The sequence below is a fragment of the Henckelia pumila genome, chromosome 2, assembly GCF_033568475.1.
Source record: "Henckelia pumila isolate YLH828 chromosome 2, ASM3356847v2, whole genome shotgun sequence".
In the NCBI taxonomy this organism is placed as follows: Eukaryota; Viridiplantae; Streptophyta; class Magnoliopsida; order Lamiales; family Gesneriaceae; genus Henckelia; species Henckelia pumila.
Window position 1 is genome coordinate 33,621,339 of NC_133121.1, and position 24,512 is coordinate 33,645,850.

General features: G+C 38.5%; 1 long non-coding RNA gene and 1 other non-coding gene across 2 annotated transcripts; one reads left to right on the forward strand and one right to left on the reverse strand.

Moving 5' to 3' along the window:
* Window positions 1-316: 316 nt before the first annotated feature.
* Window positions 317-6,853, forward strand: LOC140881967 (uncharacterized). Its single transcript, XR_012150094.1, has 2 exons — window positions 317-513; window positions 2,441-6,853. It is a non-coding gene; the product is annotated as an uncharacterized lncRNA (long non-coding RNA).
* Window positions 6,854-8,111: 1,258 nt separating this feature from the next.
* Window positions 8,112-8,217, reverse strand: LOC140885709 (small nucleolar RNA R71). The gene has a single exon (XR_012151127.1). It is a non-coding gene; the product is annotated as a small nucleolar RNA R71 (small nucleolar RNA).
* Window positions 8,218-24,512: the final 16,295 nt, after the last annotated feature.

Sequence of the window (24,512 nt, forward strand, 5' to 3'; positions counted from 1 at the left end):
TTCTGGGGATTTTTGAGTTCAGTTGCTTCCAGTTCCGGCTCTCGGCGAGTAAAATTGAAGTATTTAATTCTTGAATTTTCAAATTTGAGTATTTGCGAAATCTGAGCCTAACACTTTTATTCGCACCATATGAAATACTGCATATTATATAATTTATACCTGCACACTTTTTATATATATATATATATATATATGGACCGGATCAATAGGGATTTGCACTTACCCAATTTCATCGGCCATTAAAGATTTTCCTCAGGCCCAATCTCGGCCCATATATACATTTCCCCTTTCCCAATACTTTAGCCGATACAGACCTCCTTCCATCTCCATTTTTCATTCTCTCGATGGACACTTCCCCCTCATCTCCTCCAGCACCTTCGGTCACCGCCAGGTACACTCTCCCGGCGAAATTTTCCCTCCAGGCGAGCTACACGAGTTTCACCTCTACTCCTTCAGCTCGATTTCCAGTCGCCGAGCTTCCTCTACCCGCTCTTTTCTTATTTTCTGGTTAAGGCAAGAATATAGGTTTTCTTTGGCCACCGAGTAGACTATTATGATTGTTTGCTTGATTTTTTGCTTGCATTTTGTTTATTTCGGATTAGGGATAGCATTTCAAAATTTTTGCTGATTTCCTCAATGGTCTGTGCGAACCTGTGATCGTGTGTGTCTATTTGAGCAGCGTTTTCGGGCTTTCTTTGGTGTGTCCTTGCTCATGACTGGAGTAGCTAGTGTCTCTTATGTTGATTTCGATGGTTCTTGCGAGTTTTGCTTACTGCTAAGCCCCCCTGTTTTTGTGTCCCTTGCGTTATGTTTGAGAACGTGTTGTTGAATCGTGTCTGTTGATTGGATGGTGTTTTAGGAGCTACCATGGTTGAGACGTAGCTCACATGGTAGCACCTTGGTTGTGTGAAATGGTTGGCAAATATTGAGGCGAGGGGCAGTTGATCTTAGGTGGAAGGAATTGGGTTTTCTGGGGCTGGGTAGGGTCTTTCTCGGGCTGGGAATTTGGCTTGTTAGTGAAGGGGCCGATTGTTTGGGTGAGGTTTAAGGGTCAGTCCTATGGCAGAGTTAGCTTCTCGAGCTGTGAATTGGTTCAAGGGCAGGGGATAAACTTGAGCTGGGGTATTGGCTTGTGAGGAAGTCAGTCTTTAGGGTTGTGCGAGTCTAGCGAGTGGTCTAGGACCTAGTTTAAAGGTTGTTAACATGGGTGATTGGGGGCTGTCCGTTTATTATTGAGTAAAACAGTGTTAAACTCGGGTTTTGGTCAAGGGCTCGGGTTTGGAAATAATCTAGGATGATGGGGAAACGTTGCTTCAAGCGGGAACCATTTCGGTTAATATTTGGTTGAGTTCTAGGCTATTGAATGTTAAGGCACATAATATAGTTGCTAAGTGATTGCTGCCCAGGAATACTTGTGCCAGAAATTATTGGATAAGGTTTATACCTTGAGGATGACTTCCTAGTTAAGTATAGAGTGCATGTGAACCGTGTTTTCAAGCGGAAGTCGTTTGATTAAGAACTGAGTAAGTTATAACCTGTGCAAGTGGGTTGCTCGGGATACGTCCTAAGTGCCAAAAAGTAAAGTCTAGACTCTTAGCTATGGTTTTCCACCTAAATCACCATCCTTGTCAACCATCTTTCATCATTTATTTGTGAATCGAATAATCGAGTAAATATTTTCAAAGAAAGTCATTTCCATAATATGCATGCTAAGTTCTTATATCAAGGCAAGAAAGAATGAAAGAAAGTATTTTTATGAACGAAGTGAGATGGTTGTGACTATAGAAAAGTATGGGTTTGGACGAGTTGGGAGACGTTCTGACTTCCCTTACCAAATTTATGGGTTTGGACGAGTTGGGATAAATCCTGATTTCCCTTACCAAGTATGGGTTTGGACGAGTTGGGAGAAATCCTGGCTTCCCTTACCAAGTATGGGCAAGACGAGTTGGGGGTTATCCTGACTTCCTTGCGGCATAGTGCACTGCAGCCATGATCATGATCGAAAGTACTGAGTCAGAATTCAAGGATCTAAGTTCACAGTTAAAGTTCAAAATATATATGACTATGTTTCAGTACAGTTTATTCAGTTATTTTCATTATGTTGGACTTAGCAATGCATATGTTATATTTAAGTTCTCCCTTTTGGTATGTCTATTTTGTTTAAAGAAAGGGCACAGTATTATTCAGTTCAGTTTATTCAGTTTCAGTTATGCATGAGGTTCAAATTAAGTTTAAGAAAGTTCCAAGTTTAAAAGTGTGAGTTATGTGTGAGTTCATTGCTTGCAGTAAGTCTCATTCTCTTTTATCATTCAGCTTGTCTGAGTAAGTTCCAAAGTATTATAAGTATAGTATTTTAAGTATTTCCGCATGTATTTTAAACCCTTGTTACTTCACCATATTTTTGCTGAGTCTTTAGGCTCACTACATCTACTTGGTGCAGGTTAGTTCATTTTTGAGATCGAGGGGCAGGACTATCGAGTGGACCGCGATGCGGGCACGACACACCCCTCTGACCTATGCTTGTCTTCCGCAGAGATTAATATAACTTAAATGTTTAGAAGTAGTTTTTTTTTTTATTTTGGAGTAAATGTAATTGTATAAACTTGTAGATTTTAAATCATGGCATGTAAATCCGTTAACCCTTTTTTTTTTTTACTGCTGGCTGGGGTTTGGTTCTATTAGGTAAGCTAGTGTTGTTCGTATTATGATTTTCTGTCTGGTGTTTATTTCTTTTTAGTTTGCTGTCTGTGACAGGCGGCTTTGAATATAAATAGATAGGTCATGGCGAAATTTTTGAAAAATCCACATTTTCTTTATTAATTAATTTAAAATAGAGGTCAGGGTCGTTTCAGTTGGTATCAGAGCATGGTTCTGGTTTGGGCTGTGTCTACTGCCGGTTGCAAGAAACTCGAGAAATCTCGCCTCAAAGTCTGTAAGTTTTTAAAGAATTTTATGTGTTAGTCATACTTGAATTGATACTTTAAATGTTTTGATGTCTTCCTTTTATTTAAAAATATTTTCAAAACTAAATGTTTAATTTATTTAAGTGTGCAGCTTAGTGTTTATTTTTGTTTAAAACTTCTTTTATAATTTAAAGTGCACTATCTGACTGTTTATTTTTATAGCATGCGATTTCAAGTTAAACGGAGTTGGTGTACCAATATTCCTTCCAGTTTTAGACAGTACGTGGTTGTTGTTTGAGTTATTAGGTAGTGTTAACAATTTTGATGAGATTGTAGGAGTTTTTTGGAAAATATTAAACTTGCATATTAGGAGATATTAATTGTGTGCTATTATTGTAAGTTGTTTTCTTATACTGGATTTTAATCGGATGCAACTAAGTGTATAGTTTTCTTAGAATTTTCTAGGCGTGTGTTTAGTCAGTTAAGTTTATGAATCAAACTCGTGTGAAGACTTGAGTTACGAACTTGATTTTATATTGATCGAGCAAATACTACCACTGAAAATCAACCTATATATATATATCAATTAAGCTCGAATATATCGCAAGTGCACGAGTCAAGTAATAATATAGTGTACAAAGTACGAGTATCGTCTCATAGAGATTGATGTCTGACAAAATTACTCAAGTATTATTCTTTAGTTACTTAAGATAAAATGATAATAAATTAATAAACTAAAATAAAAGATGAAATAAAGCAAAATAATAAAATTAAATTAATAAAATAAATAAACGATTGTTAGGATCTCAGTTTACCTACCCCTTTTCTTCTCTAATGATTGAAATTCAGTTCTCAAGTCATGCTTTTGACGGAATTCCCTAATCTATCAATATACTCAGTCGAGCTATATTAACCTAATTAACAAAATGCAATAACCAAGTATCCTTGTGTTATTTAACAATTGCAATTGCATTACGATTTGTGGAATCCTCTAGCTTTCGACCTATTGGACTATGACTATCAACATGTATCCAACCTCATATGTCTATGCAAGTTGTAGATCCATGGACTATATTACCCTATCATGTTATAAAATCTCCTTTCAGTATCAATTATAACACATAAAATCAATTCGAAGTTGATCAATCTCCAAATAATCAATAAACACAGTAATATAATCAAAAATGCATAAAAACCAAATTCAATCTTCACGAAGAAATAAAAACAAAGTTTTGGGGTTAAGATCCCCTAAATCCCAACAAAAATAAGAGAGAAAAGAAGAAACTACTTTGCGCGGTTCTTGAGATCTTCACGCGGTCTCCCTCTTTTGCTCTTGGTTCTCGCTTGGTGGCCGCCTCTCTCCCCCCTTTGCGTCTCCCTCTGATCTCCTTTTTATATGTACTTGAAAGCCCCTCAAATAAAGCCCGTGACTCAAGACTTTTAAAATCTCGAAAATTCTGATTTTTTTCCTTCCGTGTCGCGCCATGGCGTGAAAAGTTCTGTCCCAAATGTCTTTTTTTCGTCCAGGTCGCGTCTAGGCGCTCAAAACTTGCGCCTAGGCGCCATATTTTCTTCCCAGCGCGCAGTTTTCTTGAAAAATTCATAACTTAGGTTCCAGCCGTTGGATCGAGTTGAAATTTGGACAGCAGCTTCAAAACATCTTGTACTAGAATCTGAACGGTGGAGATTGGATTTAAATAAATCTAAAATTAAATTTGAATTTTTGACCAAGGCTGCTCCGTAATTCATTCTTCAAAAACCCATTTTCCTACAAAATTAACCCGGAGAGTGAAATGCACAAATAAGCAATAAATCACACAAAAACAATACATAAAACAATATGAGACCAAACATATGCATGCAAAATAGACATAAAATAATGCACACAAAATGCACTTATCAACACCCTCATACTTAATTCTTGCTCGCCCTCGAGCAAGACATGCAAAATAATATGCAAACAACTACAAAAGTAAGAATGAATCATGAACGTGCACAGCCTCCGAAATGTTCCCACATTCAAAAATTTAAAACCATAACCCTCGAGCAAGACATGCAAAACAATATGCAAACAACTACAAAAGTAAGAATGAATCATGAACGTGCACAGCCTCCGAAATGTTCCCACATTCAAAAATTTAAAACCATAAACTTCTGATTGTTCACAATACACTATCAGTTTAACGTAAACGTGTGTGTGTGCCATGTTATTCCAGTTTCGTGCAACTTTAAAAGAATCCATCCTAAGAATGTTTAGCGACCTTTGACAATTCAATGCAAGTATCACAATTAAGCACTCCTTCATCCCAACAATCCCAAACAAAACATGCATTCTCTTGAGAATAATTACGTACCTCCGGATTTTGCACCCGGTTTTTTTATAAGCCCCAATAATTACCCGCAAACTTAGCTATAACTAAGATAGGATTCAAATTTCAATCACCTCGTCTATAGCCCGGATGGAACTACAATCCCATTTATCCCGCAAACTTAGCTAAAGAAAATTGATTAGGATTTCAACCATTTTTCAAGCCCAGATGGAATTGTTATTTTAAAATTTGTTTAAAATTTGTTTATTAACCCCATGGACTCCGCATACTTAGTCAAAAATAAGAGATTAGGATTTCAATCCCTCACTCGTAACCCGGATGGAGTCAACTTTAGTTTCAACCAAAAGATTTTTAAAAAATTTTTTATAGGTACGCCCAAGATTATAAATGCAATCTCTAACAACTATCAAGAATCCAAAGACACTATCATGATCAACAAACATCTATTGTCGTGCAATGGTCAAACAAACACGAACTTCATCAATTACTTCGCTACACTACACCAATCTAACATGCGTGCTTAATATGATTCACGATTCAACCAACAGCTTCTCATGTTCAATCAAAAGCAACATTTTTTCAAAAACAATTTTTTTTTTCAACTCTATCATCATCGGCTAACAGTCATCATTCTACTTATTCACATAACACAAACACAAAACATAATGATATGCATGAATACGAACTATATGCAATAATCTAAACCATATGAATGAAAAACATAATGACGAATGAAACAAAACTAAATAACACCCCTCATACTTATCCAAAGCATTGCCCTCAATTCTCTAGAACAATGAACAGAATGAGAAACAAACAAATGCAAAACAAAAATAAACACAATGAAAACAAAATAACACTCCCCTGGTCAATCATCGTGGTGTATATCTGATAAGTGCAATTTTTGCACATATATTTTATATGAATTAGCTTGGCTTTTGTTGTGTTTTGAGCGATATTATGCATGTCTCTTGTTGTTTGTGTTGTTTGCAGGAATTTGAGTGTTATTCATTTTAGTTGGTCAAAAGAAGTGAAAAAGAGGTGAAAAAGAGTTGAAGAAAAAAGAAATAAAAGTGCCCAGACTAGCGCCCCAGCGCTACAAGACAAGCGCTCCAGCGCTACACGGAGTCTTCCGAAAGGTGAAAAGTCGAGGAAATAGCGCCCCAGCACTACATATGCAGCGCTCCAGCGCTGTTGGAAGAAAATGACGGGCGCTCCAGCGCCGAAGTATAGCGCTCCAGTGCTGCGCAGTGTCCATAATTTTGGAAAGTCTTGATCGAGTTTAAAAAGGAATTTATGGCTTATTCTGAAGAGATACGAGGGTTTAGAGAGTTTTCCAGAGCATAAGACGGCTATTGAGAGTTTTGTATTGCACAAGAGCTCGAGATTCCGGTACGAAGACTGAAGACGGCGGCATCCGGCGATGGAGAAGCTTCATTCTAATTCGTTCTAGTTTCTCTTTGAACTCTATTTTTCTTAGTTTATGGATTGTTGGAAAAACATGAGTTATTTGATTTTGAATTGCGTTATGAACTAATTTCTTAGTCTAGAGGTAGACGGATCTTGACTGGAAACCATGATTGACATATTTTGATTTATATATTTAAATTTCTTCGCACATTTTATTTGTGTTTTCCCGATCTTAATGCTTTCAATTTACTGACCATAGATTGAATGATATTTTATTTAGAATCTATCACTCGAGAGAGGAGATTTTGAATACGACATATGAAAATACATCTATGGTGTTTATACTGTTCGAGAGACATATAACTCCATAGAAGTCATTAGAAGAATTCTTGTGCTTTTTACCGGATTTAATAATTGAACTTTGATAGAGATATTGAGTTTGTTATTGAATACGAATTTCTGCTTGACACTCGAGAGAGGTAGTAGAAAATAATAGGAATTCTTGGCTAATAAACTAGAAGATTTTATAATTGAACAATCATTAGAAATAAATTGTGGTGTACAGTCAAGTGAAGTCGAACTTCAAGCAGTCGTCGCTTATTGAATTTTACTCTTGTGAACTCATGGTTATTTAATTTTATTTCTTGCAAATTTTAGTTTTATAAAAATCAAACCACTTTCGTAGCTCTACATAGAATTAGGATTTTATTAGTTGCAAATATTTGATATAATATCATTTATTCATTCTCCGTGGGATCGACTTGGACTTAATTCCTATATTATAACTTGACATCGTGCGCTTGCGAGCGAAAAACATGCAACAAGTTTTTGGCGTCGTTGCCGGGGAATGAATTTTATTTGATTTATATTAAATTGTGCTAATTAGTCTTAATTTTGATTTAGAGCATTTTATTTTATTTTGTTGGTTCTAATTTTAAATCTTTCCTGTCTATGCAGTTTATGCAAAAGAGCCAAAGTTACGACTCATTGCTCTTTGATCCAGAAATCGAAAAAATTGCTAAAGCGTTGCGAAAGGCTAGAAGAGAAGAGTTGCAACTAATGGCTGAAGAAAGAGAAAGAGAAAGAGCTGTCAATAATGCTCCGGTGCCGATCAGAGATCACTTTCGACCGGTGATCAATGCTCATTATTCTGGGATAGCTAGGCTGAATATCACAGCAAATAATTTTTAGTTGAAGCCAGCTCTGATTAATATGGTGCAGCAGAATCAGTTCAGGGGTGCAGCTACAGAATATCCAAATTTGCACCTGCGTACTTTTCTGGAGATAGCTGACACGGTGAAGATTCATGGTGTTACTGAGGACACCATCAAACTACGATTGTTCCCATTCTCTCTTAGGGACAATGCTCGTAGTTGGTTGCAGTCTTTACCTCTTGCGAGTATCACCACATGGGAAGACATGACATCTAAATTTCTGGCCAAGTACTTTTCGCCTGCTAAGTCGGCTCAGTTGAAAATAGAGATCACTACATTCAAACAACATGATTTTGAGCAATTGTATGAAGCCTGGGAGCGGTACAAGGAATTGATTAGGAAGTGTCCGAACCATAATTTTCCGGATTGGGAACAGATCGAATTATTCTACAATGGTTTGAATGGGCCAACTCGTATTTCTGTGGATGCTGCAGCTGGAGGTTCAATTTTTTCTAAATTTCCTGAGCAAGCTTATGAGATGCTCAAGCAAATGACTGTTAACAGTTATCAGTGGCCGAGTGAGAGATCTGCAATAAGAAAGCCTGCTAGAATTCATGAGGTTGATGCATTCACTGCTTTGACTGCTCAGATGGCTACTATTTCTACACAGTTGGCTGCACTGACCAAAGGAAATCAAAGTTCTACTGAGACAACATCACTGGCGACTGCCGTAAATTCTGCTGATGGATTTGAGAGTATGGAGCAAGCTCAATATGTGAACAACAGGAATTACAACAACTATCGAGGTAATCCTGTACCCAATCAGTATCATCCTAGTTTGCGTAATCATGAGAACTTTTCCTATGCAAACAATAAGAATGTGTTGAATCCTCCACCTCAGAATGGTGAAGGTAAGGCATCGTTGGAAGATTTGGTGAGTAATTTCATTGCAGAATCATCCACAAGATTTAAAAGGAATGAGAATAGGCTTGATAGTATGGAGACGCACTTGACCAATGTGAGCGCTTCTATGAAAAATCTTGAAACACAAATTGGTCAACTGGCGAATGCATTAAATAATCAGCAGAGAGGTGTGTTTCCTAGCAATACTGAGATTAATCCAAGGGAGCAGTGCAAGACTGTCATGCTTAAAAGTGGTAAAGAACTCGGGACTGATAACCCAAGGGCAGTGGTTGATGAGGAAGCTGAAGAGATTGTGGTAGAGTCTGAAAAATCTGATAGCCAAAATTCCAACAAGTCTGCAGTTGTGCCTAAGAAACCGCCTGTGCCAAAAGCTGTTTTGCCATATCCTTAGCGGTTCAAGAAGAAAGCGTTGGATGAGAAGTTTTCTAAGTTTCTTGACATCTTCAAGAAAATTCATATTAATATTCCTTTCGCTGATGCATTAGAGCAGATGCCGCACTATGCTAAATTCATGAAGGATGTGATGGCGAGGAAGAGAAAGCTTGAAGAGTTTGAAACAGTGAAGTTAACAGAGGATTGCAGTGCCATCCTACAAAAGAAACTGCCACAGAAATTGAAAGATCCAGGGAGTTTTACTATTCGTTGTATTATTGGTGGTGCGACTGTTAATAGGGCATTATGTGATTTAGGTGCAAGTATTAATTTAATGCCTTTGTCTATTTTCAGGTCGTTGGAGCTTGGCGAGGTGAAACCAACCACGATTACTCTGCAATTGGCTGATCGTTCTCTTACTTATCCTAGAGGAGTTGTGGAAGATTTACTGGTAAAAGTAGATAAGTTTATTTTTCCTGCTGACTTTGTAGTGCTTGACATGGAAGAAGATCAAGATGTCCCTCTAATTTTGGGGAGACCATTCTTGGCAACTGGCAGAACGTTAATTGATGTGCAGGAGGGTGAACTAACTCTACGAGTTGTGGTGATGCTGTCACCTTCAATATCTATAAAACCATGAAATACCAAGATGAGGTACATTTTTGTAATCGCATTGAGTCATCTGATTCTCATGAATATAATTTTTGTGCAGGAATGGAGTTGGAGGACGCATTGGCTAGATGCTTGATTAATTCCATAAATCAAGTGGATGGTGATGATTGGGAACTTAGAGAGCAAATTCTTGCTCTTGAAAGTTTGCCAAAGGAAAAAGAAGGCAAAGACAAAATTGAAGCAGTGCCTGAGGAAGCCAGCAAAGAGGTACCAGTTTCTTCTACTCCTGAATTGAAAGAACTGCCTGGTCATTTATGTTATGCATTTTTGGGAGAAAATTTGACTAACCCGGTAATTATTTCATCCTCTCTTACTCATGATGAAAAAGATAAATTATTAAGAGTTTTAAGAAAATTTAAATCTGCTTTGGGTTGGTCAATTTCTGATATCAAGGGAATTAGTCCCAATATTTGCATGCATAAGATTTTAATGAAGGAGTCATATAGTCCCTATGTTGATCATCAAAGGAGATTAAATCCTGCGATGAAAGAAGTGGTAAAAGCTGAGGTGTTGAAATTATTGAATGCTGGTATTATTTATGCCATATCTGACAGCTCTTGGGTGTCGCCAGTACAGGTAGTGCCGAAAAAGGGAGGTATGACTGTAGTTAAAAATGAAAAAAACGAGTTGATATCGACTCGTACTGTTACTGGTTGGAGAGTTTGTATTGATTATAGAAGGTTGAATAAGGCTACTAGAAAAGATCATTTTCCTCTTCCTTTTATTGATCAAATGCTTGACAGGTTGGCAGGTTACAAGAATTATTGATTTTTAGATGGCTATTCTGGCTACAATCAAATTGCTATAGCGCCAGAGGATCAAGAGAAAACAACTTTCACATGTCCCTATGGTACTTATGCTTTTAGGAGAATGCCATTTGGTTTGTGTAATGCACCGGCTACTTTTCAGCGATGCATGATGGCCATTTTTTCTGACATGGTGGAAGAAGTTATGGAAATTTTTATGGATGATTTTTTTGTGTTTGGGTCTTCGTTTGATCATTGTTTGCACAATCTGACCCTTGTTTTTCAGCGTTGTCAAGAGAAAAATCTAGTGCTTAACTGGGAAAAATGCCACTTCATGGTGCAAGAAGGCATCGTACTTGGGCATAAAGTGTCATCTAATGGGCTTGAGGTGGATCGAGCATAAGTGGTTGCGATTGAAAAGCTTCCACCGCCAAATAATGTGAAAGCCATTAGAAGTTTCTTGGGACACACCGGGTTTTATCGTCGCTTTATTAGAGATTTTTCTAAAATTACTAAGCCTTTGTGTAATTTATTAGAAAAAGATACATCTTTTATTTTTGATGATGCGTGTTTGCAGGCATTCACAAAGATCAAGGAGGCATTAATTTCTGCGCCTATTATGATTGTGCCTGACTGGAAGGAGCCGTTTGAAGTAATGTGTGATGCCAGCGATTATGCTGTAGGAGCAGTTTTGGGGCAAAGAAAGGACAAGATGTTTCGGGCAATTTACTATGCCAGCCGCACTCTTGACGGAGCACAACAGAATCACACTACTACTGAAAAAGAGATGCTGGCTGTGGTGTTCTCCTTCGACAAATTCAGGTCATATCTCATTGGCTCTAGAGTAATTGTTTACACTTACCATGCAGCTATTTGATTTCTCTTTGCCAAGAAGGATGCCAAGCCAAGATTGATTCGGTGGATACTCTTACTACAAGAGTTTGATTTCGAAATTAGAGACAAGAAAGGGAGTGAAAATTTAGTAGCGGATCATCTGTCTCGCTTGGAGTTGGAAGGAAAAGTTGAACATGAATGCATCAAGGAGCAATTTCCTGATGAGCATCTTTTTGAGGTAAATTCCAAACTTCCTTGGTTTGCTGACTTTGCTAATTTTCTTTCTTGTGGTGTTTTGCTTCCAGATCTTAATCATCACCAAAGGAAGAAATTTTTCCATGATGTCAAAATTTATTTGTGGGATGATCCGTTTGTCTATAAGAAGTGTTCGGACCAAGTGATAAGGATATGTGTAAATGAAGCTGAATCCAAAGAAATTCTAGAACAATGTCATTCTGCACCGTATGGTGGTCACTTTGGAGCCACACGGACAGCCGCCAAGGTACTTCAGTCTGGTTTTTATTGGCCAACTTTATTTAAAGACAGTTATACCTTGGTAAAATCATGTGATAAATGTCAAAGGATGGGAAATATATCTAGGCGTCATGAATTACCCCTTACAAATATTTTAGAAGTTGAATTATTCGATGTGTGGGGTATTGATTTTATGGGACCGTTTAGCCCCTACTTTGGTCAATCTTATATTTTATTGGCTGTTGATTATGTCTCGAAATGGGTGGAAGCAATCGTCACCTCCATTAATGATTCTCGCGTAGTGGTGCAGTTTGTGCAGAAAAATATTTTCACGAGGTTTGGAACGCCAAGGGCTATAATCAGTGATGAAGGTACGCATTTTTGCAATAAAATCTTTAATTCATTACTGACAAAATATGGTGTTAGGCATAAAGTGACATGTGCATACCATCCTCAAACAAATGGGCAAGCTGAAATATCCAACCGGGAAATTAAGCAAATTCTGGAAAAGACTGTCAACACGAACCGAAAGGATTGGGCAATCAAGTTAGATGATGCACTATGGGCATACCGGACCGCATTCAAAACTCCTATTGGCATGTCTCCATACATGTTGGTCTTTGGTAAAGCATGCCATCTGCTAGTGGAGTTAGAGCATCGAGCGTATTGGGCGGTGAAAAAGTTGAATTTTGATATGAAAGATGCTGGAGAAGAGCGATTGTTGCAGTTGCATGAGATTGAGGAGTTTCGTAATCATTCTTACGAAAATGTCAAGCTCTACAAAGAACAAACCAAAAAGTGGCATGACAAAATATTACAGAAGAGAGAGTTCGAGCCTGGACAACATGTATTATTATTTAACTCTCGTCTCCGCTTATTTCCAGGTAAGTTGAAATCAAGATGGTCTGGTCTGTTCACCGTGGTGAAAGTGCATTCCTATGGAGCCATTGAACTGAGCTGTCAAGATGGTCAGACATTCCAAGTCAATGGGCAGAGGTTGAAACATTATTTTGGCAATGAAGTGCGGAACATGGAGAAAGTTGCTTTGATAGTGAAAGAGTGGGTGCCCGGTGAGCCAACTTGTGGCTAAGGGCTTTGATGACTCTTTGTATAAACAATCTTTTGTTTAATATAATTTACACTTTTATTAATGGCAATGACTTTATCTTTCTTCATATTGTTATATTGTGATATACTATTGTTGTTTTGATAAAGACCTTGAATATACTATAGTGTATGTAAGATGTGGTAGCACATAGGGATGGCTATCATGAAACACATCTTATAGTCACTGTATATTCTAAACTGTTCCTAGTCGATTGAGCCGTCCGATAATAAAGATAAGGATCGCTCGAGTTTGAGACTAGCATTTGCGATGCAGAGTACCATGTTTCATTGGTAAGGAACATAGAGATGTTCGAAGCATGCAAATGGATATTCATATGATGAATGATCGAACTACCCTATCCAGACTTTCCAAGTGGTTATCACTTATCGAGTGGATAAAGTCCGCGGTTTTGGTTGTACACCATTAGTCCTTACTACTTGAAACATCATTGAGACTCTATATGCTAGTACTGTGCTTTGACTCGTTTACCGACTCCATTGGGGTCATCAGGTGTCGGGATTGGGTACAGTTACAACACATATAGGAGTCGATGCTTTGTTGTCAAGGATTCACCACATACTTGCGAGTGTGGATATCCTATGCGATCTGAGGAGATATTAGTGTGACGAATCTCTGCCAGAGTACATGGTGTGTTTTAAGAAATGGTTTCTTAGTAGCACATGCGATGTCACTATTTGATCTTCAAGATGTATTGCATAGTTATCGAATCTCGAACGACTCTCGATATACCAATGGTTGTTGATTCGATCGGGATATATGGATGAAGGGACCGTACTGTACGCTAACCAAAATCTATTGGTTCTTGCAAGCACTATCAGTGATACCTAGGGAATCATGGGGCGATGTTGCTAGGCGCTCTTACCATGATTCGATGGGAAAGTTGAAAATTGTTGTTCCGAGTCACAAGGAGTTGTGATCCCACGGCTAGCTGTATCCCTGAACCATTGAGGGTCACACAGAGTAATGGATTTTTAATCCCTGTTGAGATAGTTAAATTTAAAGAGTTAAATTTAATGAACAAAGAAGTTGGACTTCCTATTTAAGAGTAGAGGAGTAAGATTTTCTAAAATGACATAGAGATGGGCATTTTTGGAAATTACTGAATTCGGATTCAGAAAAATTTATCTTGACTTTAAAAGGTGCAGAAATGGTTTCTGTGCACATTGGTGAAATCGGTTTATCAATCGGAGTCATGATGAATTTTATATTAATTTCTGAACATGCGGGCTTTGCTTGTCGGGCTTGAACTTATGACTAATGGGCCCTAAGCTGTTAGCGGCCTACATTATAAATAAGTTATTGCAGTACAGAAATTACATACAACAGGTCACAATTTTCGAAAAACCCTAGTTTTCTCTCTAACAGTGGCTGCCCCCCTCCCCTCTGCTCAGGAAAATCCAGCCTGTGAATTTTGAATTACAGTCTGGTTTAACGGCTCAAATTCGTTAATTCTCTTCGTAGAAACTTCTGATAGATTTTCTAGTGCAATCTATCAGAGGGATTAAATCTCTGTTCGTGGACCTGATTGAAGAACAGTTCGTCCATCAGTTCCTGGGAGATACAACAAGAGCAGAGCAATCTGTTGGTGTCCATAATCTCGATTCGAGATTGGAGGTAAAAATTTGTAATTGTTATTTAATTTTTACACACACAATTTAATCGTAAAGTTTTGATACCCATTATGGAATCGTTCCATATAAAATTTTTAAACTTCCGCTGCACCGGGTATCAATTCTGATTGATCTGATCGCCGTTCTCCAACAGTGGTATCAGAGCCAGGTTGCTCAGATCAAGCGATTAAATTAATCGATTGTACAAAAATTTTTAAGCCTCGGTTTTTGAAACAAAATAAATATTTTAAAAATAAAAATTTTTTTTCGGGCAAAACCCGGGCAGCGATCCAGCGATTGGATCGCTGCCCGGGGGGGCAGCGATGGTCGCTGCCCAGGGCAGCGATCGTCGCTGCCCTAGGGGCAGCCGGGCTGCCCGGCCCGAGCCCCTTTGGGGCGCGGGCAGCCCGCGAAAAATTATTTTTAATTTTTAAATTAAAATTTTAATATGTTAAAATTCTATTTTTGGTCCGATCGAAAATTGTTTTTGATTGGTCCACGAGGCATCAGATCGAATTGTTCGAGTCCGAAAATTTTAAAATTGATTTTTGGATAAATTTGAATTTTTTGGAAAATTTAAATATTTTATCCGTTAAATCAGATTTTATGAAATTAATTATTTTTGGTACAATTGATGATAAGATATGATCTTATGGATATATTGAGTAAAATATGATTTTATGTATAAAATTGGATTTTATAGATAAAATATGATTTTATTTGATAAAAAGATAAAATATGATTTTGTATGTAAAATAAGATTTTATATATGGAATATGATTTTATCCTTTTAAATTTAAATTGCCATTGCATGTTATTCAATAAATTAATTTTGAATTAAATGTTATTGGATAAGGATGATCGATTGCCATGACCAATTTTGTAGGTGTATGTTAGGAATTTACATTTGTTTGTATTTTTGTTGGATTTATTAATGGGCCTGGTTTATGGCCCAATATGAATTGTCATATGTAATAAAAGTGGGCCTGGTTTATGGCCCGTTCCCACCCCTTGAAATGTATCCCCTACTTGTCATTGTTATTTATTGTAAATACATTAGATTTAGTGGGAGATGAAGATTTGAAGACGGAGGTGGGCCCAGCAGACAATAAAGACAGAAGAAATGTAAATTGGAAGCTCAATGTAATAGGATTGCATTGCATACTGCATATTACCTAGGATTGGACTAAGACTCGTGATTGGCAACCACGGGTCGATTAGAAATGGAATCGATCATCCTATATAATATATGATATTATTGTTTGTATGCATGTTTTAGACAAAATTGTGTGAATCCGGCAAGCATACAAAATTTTAAAATGATGAGACAAATTTTCAAAATTAAAATCCCTCATTTTAAATATGATTTAAAATTGATATCAAGATAAATAAAGGAAATTTAAAATTGTTTAAATGTTCTTACCTTCCATCAACGATCAATGTATGAGATGCTACCCGCGGATACGGTCCGGCTCATATTATTGGGGGGGCCCGTTCGTCGGAAAGCTGTACATTGGATCGACACATGTTGTAAGTTGGGTGGAACTCCCATGGGATCGGCTCATATTATTGGGGGATCCACATGGCGACCGTCCATCACAACTTAATATTGATGGGTAATCTTGACATGTCACAATAAACGGCGTCATATTATTGGGCCCTTATTGGACATGAGGTAAAAACGTGGAGGTTGCTTTGGAAGCAATTGGGCTCTACCTTTTGAAAATTATGGTTGGCTGATATTATTCGGGACCATAGTTTGTCAATTGGACTCCATGTTCTCACTAAGGAAAACAGTTTCCCGTTCTCACTAGAGGGTAGTGAAATCGTTAAAATAGTGAGAGTGAGATTCATAAAATAAATTTCGCCTATTTTATGTCTTAGTAAATTAATTAAACAATCATCGATAATTGTCTGTTTCATCTCAGTATATCATTATGATGAATATTCGTAATCCACATGTTTCAATTCTCCAACAAAACAAACTTACTGGCGCAAACAATACAGAATAATTCCATAAGTTAAGATTGTCCTAAGTTCGGAAAAGATTTTCTAATTGTTAGAAAAGGCTTCTCCGAAAACAGCCCCGGCTGATGTAACTGCCGAAAGGTTGGCCGAACTAGAGAAATGGTTGGACCATGATCTCAAGGCCAAATGTTACATGCAAAATTGGACAAGTCTAAACAAGTTTGTCATCACTGCAAGAAACCCGGTCATTGGAAACGTAACTGCAAGGAATACCTCGAGCAGTTGCGAACTGCAAAGGGTATGTTTTACATTGAAATAAATGTTTTTCTTAATACTACTTCTTGGGTATTGGATACCAAATGTAGATCTCATATTTGCAATGAGTTGCAAATGATGACAAGAAGTAATAGGCTAAGGATGGGTGAGACCCAGTCAAGGCTCAGGAATGGTTCCAGAGTTAAATCCATAGCTATGGGAAATATTTATTTAATTTTGCAGAACGATTTTAAGTTACTTTTGAGAGATGTTTTATTTGTTCCAGATTTGATTAAAAACATTATTTCTGTTTCTATGCTTGATAGAGATGGTTATTCTTGAAATTTTGTGAATGGGATTTGCAATATTTACAAGAATGAATGTTTGATTGGAAATGGACAACTTGAAAACAATCTATATAACTTAAAATTAAAAGACGTTCCAATAAATTATGTTGATAAACCGGTAACAACAAACAAAAGGAAAATCGATAGTCAAAACCCGGCAAACCTTTGGCATGCTAGGCTAGGTCATATTTCCTCAAGGAGGATGAACAAGCTAGTGGGAGATGGCATGTTTGATATGTCTGATATTAACTTTCTACCTACTTGTGAGTCCTTCCTGAAAGGAAAAATGACTAAATCTCCTTTTAAGGGGAAACCTGAGCGTAGTCAAAATCTTTTGGATTTGATCCATACAGACGTTTGTGGTCCATTTAGAATTGGTACTCAATTTGGCCACACCTACTTCATTACCTTTACTGATGATTATTCAAGGTATGGGCATTTATATTTAATGAAATATAAGTCTGAAGCATTTGAAAAGTTCAAAGAATTCAAGGATGAAGTAGAAAACAAGCTAGGTAAAAGTATTAAAGCACTTCGATCGGATCGAGGTGGAGAATACTTAAGTACCGAGTTTTTGGACTATCTGAAAGAGAATGGGATTCTCTCTCAGTGGACTCCTCCTATGACACCTCAGCTAAATGGTGTATCGGAGCGTCGTAATCGAACTTTGTTGGACATGGTTCGATCCATGATGAGCTTCACTGAGCTTCCATCTTCGTTTTGGGGCTATGCGCTTGAAACGGCGGTATTGTTGTTGAACAACGTCCACACCAAAGCACTGGACAAAACTCCATACGAGTTATGGAATGGCAAAGCTCCTAAGTATTCGTACTTGAGGATTTGGGGATGTTCTGCTTACGTGAAGCAGACAGTGGGAGATAAGTTGGAAAGTCGATCCACCTTATGTTATTTTGTAGGGTATCCGAAGAATTCAATCGGATATTATTTCTATCATCCTGCTGAAACAAAGGTGTTTGTTTCAAGGAATGCCACCTTCTTGGAGAAGGAGTTCTTATTGGATAAGAAAGGCGAGATGATGGAACTCGAAGAAATTCGAGAAGAACCCGAAATACAAAATAACGATCCTACACCTCAGGAACCATTGATAGACACGCCTATACCTAGAAGATCCGAGAGGACTTCTAGACCTCCTATTCGATATGGTCTTCTTCTTGAAGGGGATCAAGATGAACCCGATGTTGGATGTGATCCAAGAAACTTCAAGGAAGCAATTTCTGATGCGGATTCAAATTTATGGCTTGAAGCTATGCAGTCGGAAATAGATTTGATGCATACAAACCAAGTTTGGTCTTTAGTAGATCCTCCCGATGGAATTGTTCCAATAGGGTGTAAATGGATCTACAAGAGAAAGCTTGGGCCTGATGGTAAGGTATTGACCTACAAGGCGCGATTGGTGGCGAAAGGTTATACTCAAAGATAAGGAGTTGACTATGATGAAACCTTTTCACCAGTTGCAATGTTCAAGTCTATAAGAATCCTTATTGCCATAGCTGCTTGGTATGACTATGAGATATGGCAAATGGATGTGAAGACTGCTTTTATTAATGGAGACATTAAGGAAGAAATCTATATGATGCAGCCTGAGGGATACACATCCATGGGAAGCGGGCATAAGGTATGCAAGCTTCAGAGATCAATCTATGGTCTAAAACAAGCATCAAGAAGTTGGAACCAGAAATTTGATGAAACAATAAAGGATTTTGGTTTCATCAAGAACCCGGAGGAACCATGCGTGTACAAGAAAGTAGTTAAGGATGCTGTGACATTCTTAGTACTTTATGTTGATGACATCCTACTCATTGGGAATGACGTAGGGATGTTGCAGTCAAAAAAGATATGGTTATCAGGTAGATTCTCGATGAAGGATTTGGGTGAGGCATCCTATATTCTAGGGATACAGATCTATAGAGATAGATCTAAGAGAATGATATGACTCACTCAATCAACCTACATCGACACCATATTGAAACAGTTTTCAATGGATGGGTCCAAGAGAGGACATCTACCCATGTGTCATGGAGTTTCTCTATCCAAGTCTATGTGTCCCAAGACTGATGAAGAGATAGAGAAAATGACACATGTACCATATGCGTCAGCCATTGGTAGTATCATGTATGGGATGATATCTAACAGATCGGATGTAGCATTTGCTCTGAGTGTCACGAGCAGATATCAAGCTAATCCCGGTCAAATGCATTGGAAAGCCGTGAAGGACATTCTTAAGTACTTACGAAGGACTAAGAATATGTTCATGGTATATGGAGGAAGAGAACTAAAATTGGAAGGCTATACCGACTCTAGCTTCCAAAGTGACGTGGATGACTCGAAGTCAACCTCTGGATTTGTGTTCATGCTCAATGGCGGTGCTGTCTCTTGGAAGAGTTCCAAGCAGGACACCACAACGGATTCCACCACTGAGGCAAAATACATTGCAGCATCAGCTGCTGCTAAAGAGGCCGTTTGGATGAGGAATTTCGTCCAAGAGTTGGGCGTTATTCCTGAAGTTGTTGGTCCAGTCCCGGTGTACTGTGACAACACGGGTGCCGTTGCTCAGGCAAAGGAACCAAGGTCTCATCAAAGATCCAAACACGTACTGAGGAAATACCACATCATCCGGGAGATTGTGGAAAGAGGAGACATCACTGTCGAAAGAGTGGCCTCTGCAGACAATATCGCTGATCCACTTACTAAGCCCTTGCCAGGACCATTATTTGACAAACATCGCGAAGCAATGGGTCTACGTAGTATGACTAGTTGGCTTTAGGGCAAGTGGGAGATTGAAAGAGTGGGTGCCCGGTGAGCCAACTTGTGGCTAAGGGCTTTGATGACTCTTTGTATAAACAATCTTTTGTTTAATATAATTTACACTTTTATTAATGGCAATGACTTTATCTTTCTTCATATTGTTATATTGTGATATACTATTGTTGTTTTGATAAAGACCTTGAATATACTATAGTGTATGTAAGATGTGGTAGCACATAGGGATGGATATCATGAAACACATCTTATAGTCACTGTATATTCTAAACTGTTCCTAGTCGATTGAGCCGTCCGATAATAAGGATAAGGATCGCTCGAGTTTGAGACTAGCATTTGCGATGCAGAGTACCATGTTTCATTGGTAAGGAACATAGAGATGTTCGAAGCATGCAAATGGATATTCATAAGATGAATGATCGAACTACCCTATCCGGACTTTCCAAGTGGTTATCACTTATCGAGTGGATAAAGTCCGCGGTTTTGGTTGTACACCATTAGTCCTTACTACTTGAAACATCATTGAGACTCTATATGCTAGTACTGTGCTTTGACTCGTTTACCGACTCCATTGGGATCATCAGGTGTCGGGATTGGGTACAGTTACAACACATATAGGAGTCGATGCTTTGTTGTCAAGGATTCACCACATACTTGCGAGTGTGGATATCCTATGCGATCTGAGGAGATATTAGTGTGACGAATCTCTGGCCAGAGTACATGGTGTGTTTTAAGAAATGGTTTCTTAGTAGCACATGCGATGTCACTATTTGATCTTCAAGATGTATTGCATAGTTATCGAATCTCGAACGACTCTCGATATACCAATGGTTGTTGATTCGATCGGGATATATGGATGAAGGGACCGTACTGTACGCTAACCAAAATCTATTGGTTCTTGCAGGCACTATCAGTGATACCTAGGGAATCATGAGGCGATGTTGCTAGGCGCTCTTACCATGATTCGATGGGCAAGTCGGAAATTGTTGTTCCGAGTCACAAGGAGTTGTGATCCCACGGCTAGCTGTATCCCTGAACCATTGAGGGTCACACAGAGTAATGGATTTTTAATCCCCGTTGAGATAGTTAAATTTAAAGAGTTAAATTTAATGAACAAAGAAGTTGGACTTCTTATTTAAGAGTAGAGGAGTAAGATTTCCTAAAATGACATAGAGATGGGCATTTTTGGAAATCACTGAATTCGGATTCAGAAAAATTTATCTTGACTTTAAAAGGTGCAGAAATGGTTTCTGTGCACATTGGTGAAATCGGTTTATCAATCGGAGTCATGATGAATTTTATATTAATTTCTGAACATGCGGGCTTTGCTTGTCGGGCTTGAACTTATGACTAATGGGCCCTAAGCTGTTAGCGGCCTACATTATAAATAAGTTATTGCAGTACAGAAATTACATACAACAGGTCACAATTTTCGAAAAACCCTATTTTTCTCTCTAACAGTGGCCGCCCCCCTCCCCTCTGCTCAGGAAAATCCAGCCTGTGAATTTTGAATTACAGTCTGGTTTAACGGATCAAATTCGTTAATTCTCTTCGTAGAAACTTCTGATAGATTTTCTAGTGCAATCTATCAGAGGGATTAAATCTCTGTTCGTGGACCTGATTGAAGAACAGTTCGTCCATCAGTTCCTGGGAGATACAACAAGAGCAGAGCAATCTGTTGGTGTCCATAATCTCGATTCGAGATTGGAGGTAAAAATTTATAATTGTTATTTAATTTTTACACACACAATTTAATCGTAAAGTTTTGATACCCATTATGGAATCGTTCCATATAAAATTTTTAAACTTCCGCTGCACCGGGTATCAATTCTGATTGATCTGATCGCCGTTCTCCAACAGATAGACCCTGCATAAACACTCCAGAAAAGTCAAGCTGCGTTAAACCAAGCGCTCTTTGGGAGGCAACCCAAATTTTTAAATTTTGTTTTATTTTATTTTATTTTATTTTTAGTTACTTTTATTGAATTTTAGTTATTTTATTAATTTTGGTCCTAATTCGGAGTTTTATTGCAGGTTCTTTTCTTCACAAAAATCACATTTTGGAGTATGAAATTCGAGAATATAGCGCTCCAGCGCTCTCCATACGGCGCTCCAGCGCTGTTCTTACGTTGGATTTTTTTATAAAAGTCGAGGATTTAGCGCTCCAGCGCTATCTTTCAGGCGCTCCAGCGCTAGTATGTGAGTTCCAAAGTCGAAGATGTAGCGCTCCAGCGCTCTCCATATAGCGCTCCAGCGCTGTTCTGTATCATCAAGGTTGAAGGTTTAGCGCCCCAGCACTTCAATTATAGCGCTCCAGCGCTCTCTCAGAAAATAATCGGGCGCTCCAGCGCCACTAATATAGCTCTCCAGCGCTATCACGAAAATTCTGAAAAATAAAAGGGGATCTCAGATTTCATTCATCAAATCTTCATACTTCCCAGCCTTGTTCGCCGCCTCCACGCGACCCGCCCCTGCAAATCGAAAAAATTCCCACCTGAAAATCTCGGTTACACCATCAATCACACATATTCATCCTTTCATAGCACTTGTTTGAATTTTAGTCATCCGGGTTCCAATATTTTCGCAGCTAGGGTTCTTCAAGTTTGGGGGTTTCAATCAATCCTCTATCGCATCGTTGGTTCGATTTCACGAAAGGATCGCGAGTTTATCTTCTATAATTTCCGGAATCGTTGCTATCCAACCGAGGTATTGTGAAATTTTTTTTTACACAGGGGATTAGAGATTGATTGATCGATTATTGAATTGGATTGAAGTCATATCTTCTTGTTAATTCATTGGTGCTTATCAGACGTTTTTGTGGATGGTGTTGGAGATTTGTGAATCATACGGTTAATTGTGCCTATCTTGGGTTGTTAGAACTTCGAAGTATTATTGTTGGTTGTGCGGAGTAGTGAATTGTGTTGATTGGGTGAGGCTTGAACGCCATTGTTGGAAGTGGTTCATTGTTGTTCATTATTGTTTGGTTGAATTGTGATTAGAATATTGTAATGGCACCGAGAAAGAAAGAAAAGCAGGGTGCATCTTCGTCCGGTACCTTCGATGCTCATCGTTTTTGGGATGAAGAGGTCGCCAAGAATTATTCTCTCATGATGAGCAAGAGCATGGTTAGAGAACGAGGTTTTGATCCTAATTCCCCTCTACCATTGTGGGATGTGCGACATGCAGCTCATGAGCGAATATGGACGGGTTTTGTCCAACCTCCAGGTGATGCCGTGGTTTCATTAGTCCGGGAATTTTATGCCAATCTCAAATGCAAACATGAGCAGTATCATGTTCTAGTGCGGGGAAAGAGGGTGGCTTTTGATGGACATTATATTAACACCCTCTTCCATATGTCATCTCTTGATATGGATGACTATTCGGAGTTCCAGGCCGACGAGGTAGACTATGATGAGATTCTAGCGACCCTGTGTGAGGAAGGGGCGCAGTGGAAGATGAAAGATGACAAGGTGGTGCATTTTCTGTCTGGGAAAATGAAGCAAGACGCGAGGTCTTGGTTTTTCTTGGTGGCTGCTCGTGTTTTGCCCAGGTCACACTTCTGAGGTGACGAAGAAACGGGCTGTCCTGACTTACTGTATCGTCACTGGGAAGACGATAAACTTGGGAAATATCATTCAGGAATCCATTCTTGCTGCAGTTAGGGGGGCTACTACTGGAGGATTGCCGCACCCATCATTGATCACTGCGCTTTATGCACATGCTGGAGTTACATGGGGTACATATGAAGAGATTTTTAAGGTCCAAGGACCTATTACTGGGACTACACGAGAGCATATAACACCCCCTCCGCGACCAGCAGCGCCTTGGGATCGCCCTGCGAGTAGCAGCCAGCCACCACCACTACCACTTACTGGAGCATATGAGCATTTTGATGAGCGATTGATGCGAGTGGAGCAGCGGCTAGACCTTCATTATCGTCGGACTGATATTTTAATGGATTATATGGTGGATTTCACGACGACTCTAGCCCAGCGCTTTCCTGGCTCCAGTGAGGATCCGCAGTTTCCCCCACCTCCTACTTGGCTCCCTCAGGATGACGACATGGACGATGACCACTAATGGTCATTGTCGTAGGTATGTATTTGTTCCTTGTTTTTATTGATATTGCACATTGAGGAAAATGCACATATCTAAGTTTGGGGGGATGTTGTTTGTTGTTTTAGCAGTTTTGTTAAATGGATGGTTGTTGAAGCTGAAGTGAAGTTGAGTTGCGAGTTTGATGGGGTATTGCATGCTAAATTAGTCACTAGTTCCTGCATTTGTGTTTTTTTAGTTTTCTTGTTCGTTTTATGTTTTTGCTGGTGTTGGTTTTTTTGTTGTCAGTTTTATCGTTTGTTTGTTCGTTTTGGTGTTTGTCTTTGTCGTTTGTGTGGTTGTTTATTTGAGAAAACAAAACAAAAATGTGAAAAGTTAGAAAAACAAAAGAAAAATGGTCTATGATGATGAAGTGAAAAAAAAATTAAAAATAAAAGGAGTTTATAATCTAGTGTTGGCAAAATTGTATCTTGAGTTCTCACCTTTTATGCACTATAGCCTTGAATGTCGAGACTCCTGATAAGTAGAGAAAATTGTGTGGATTTTG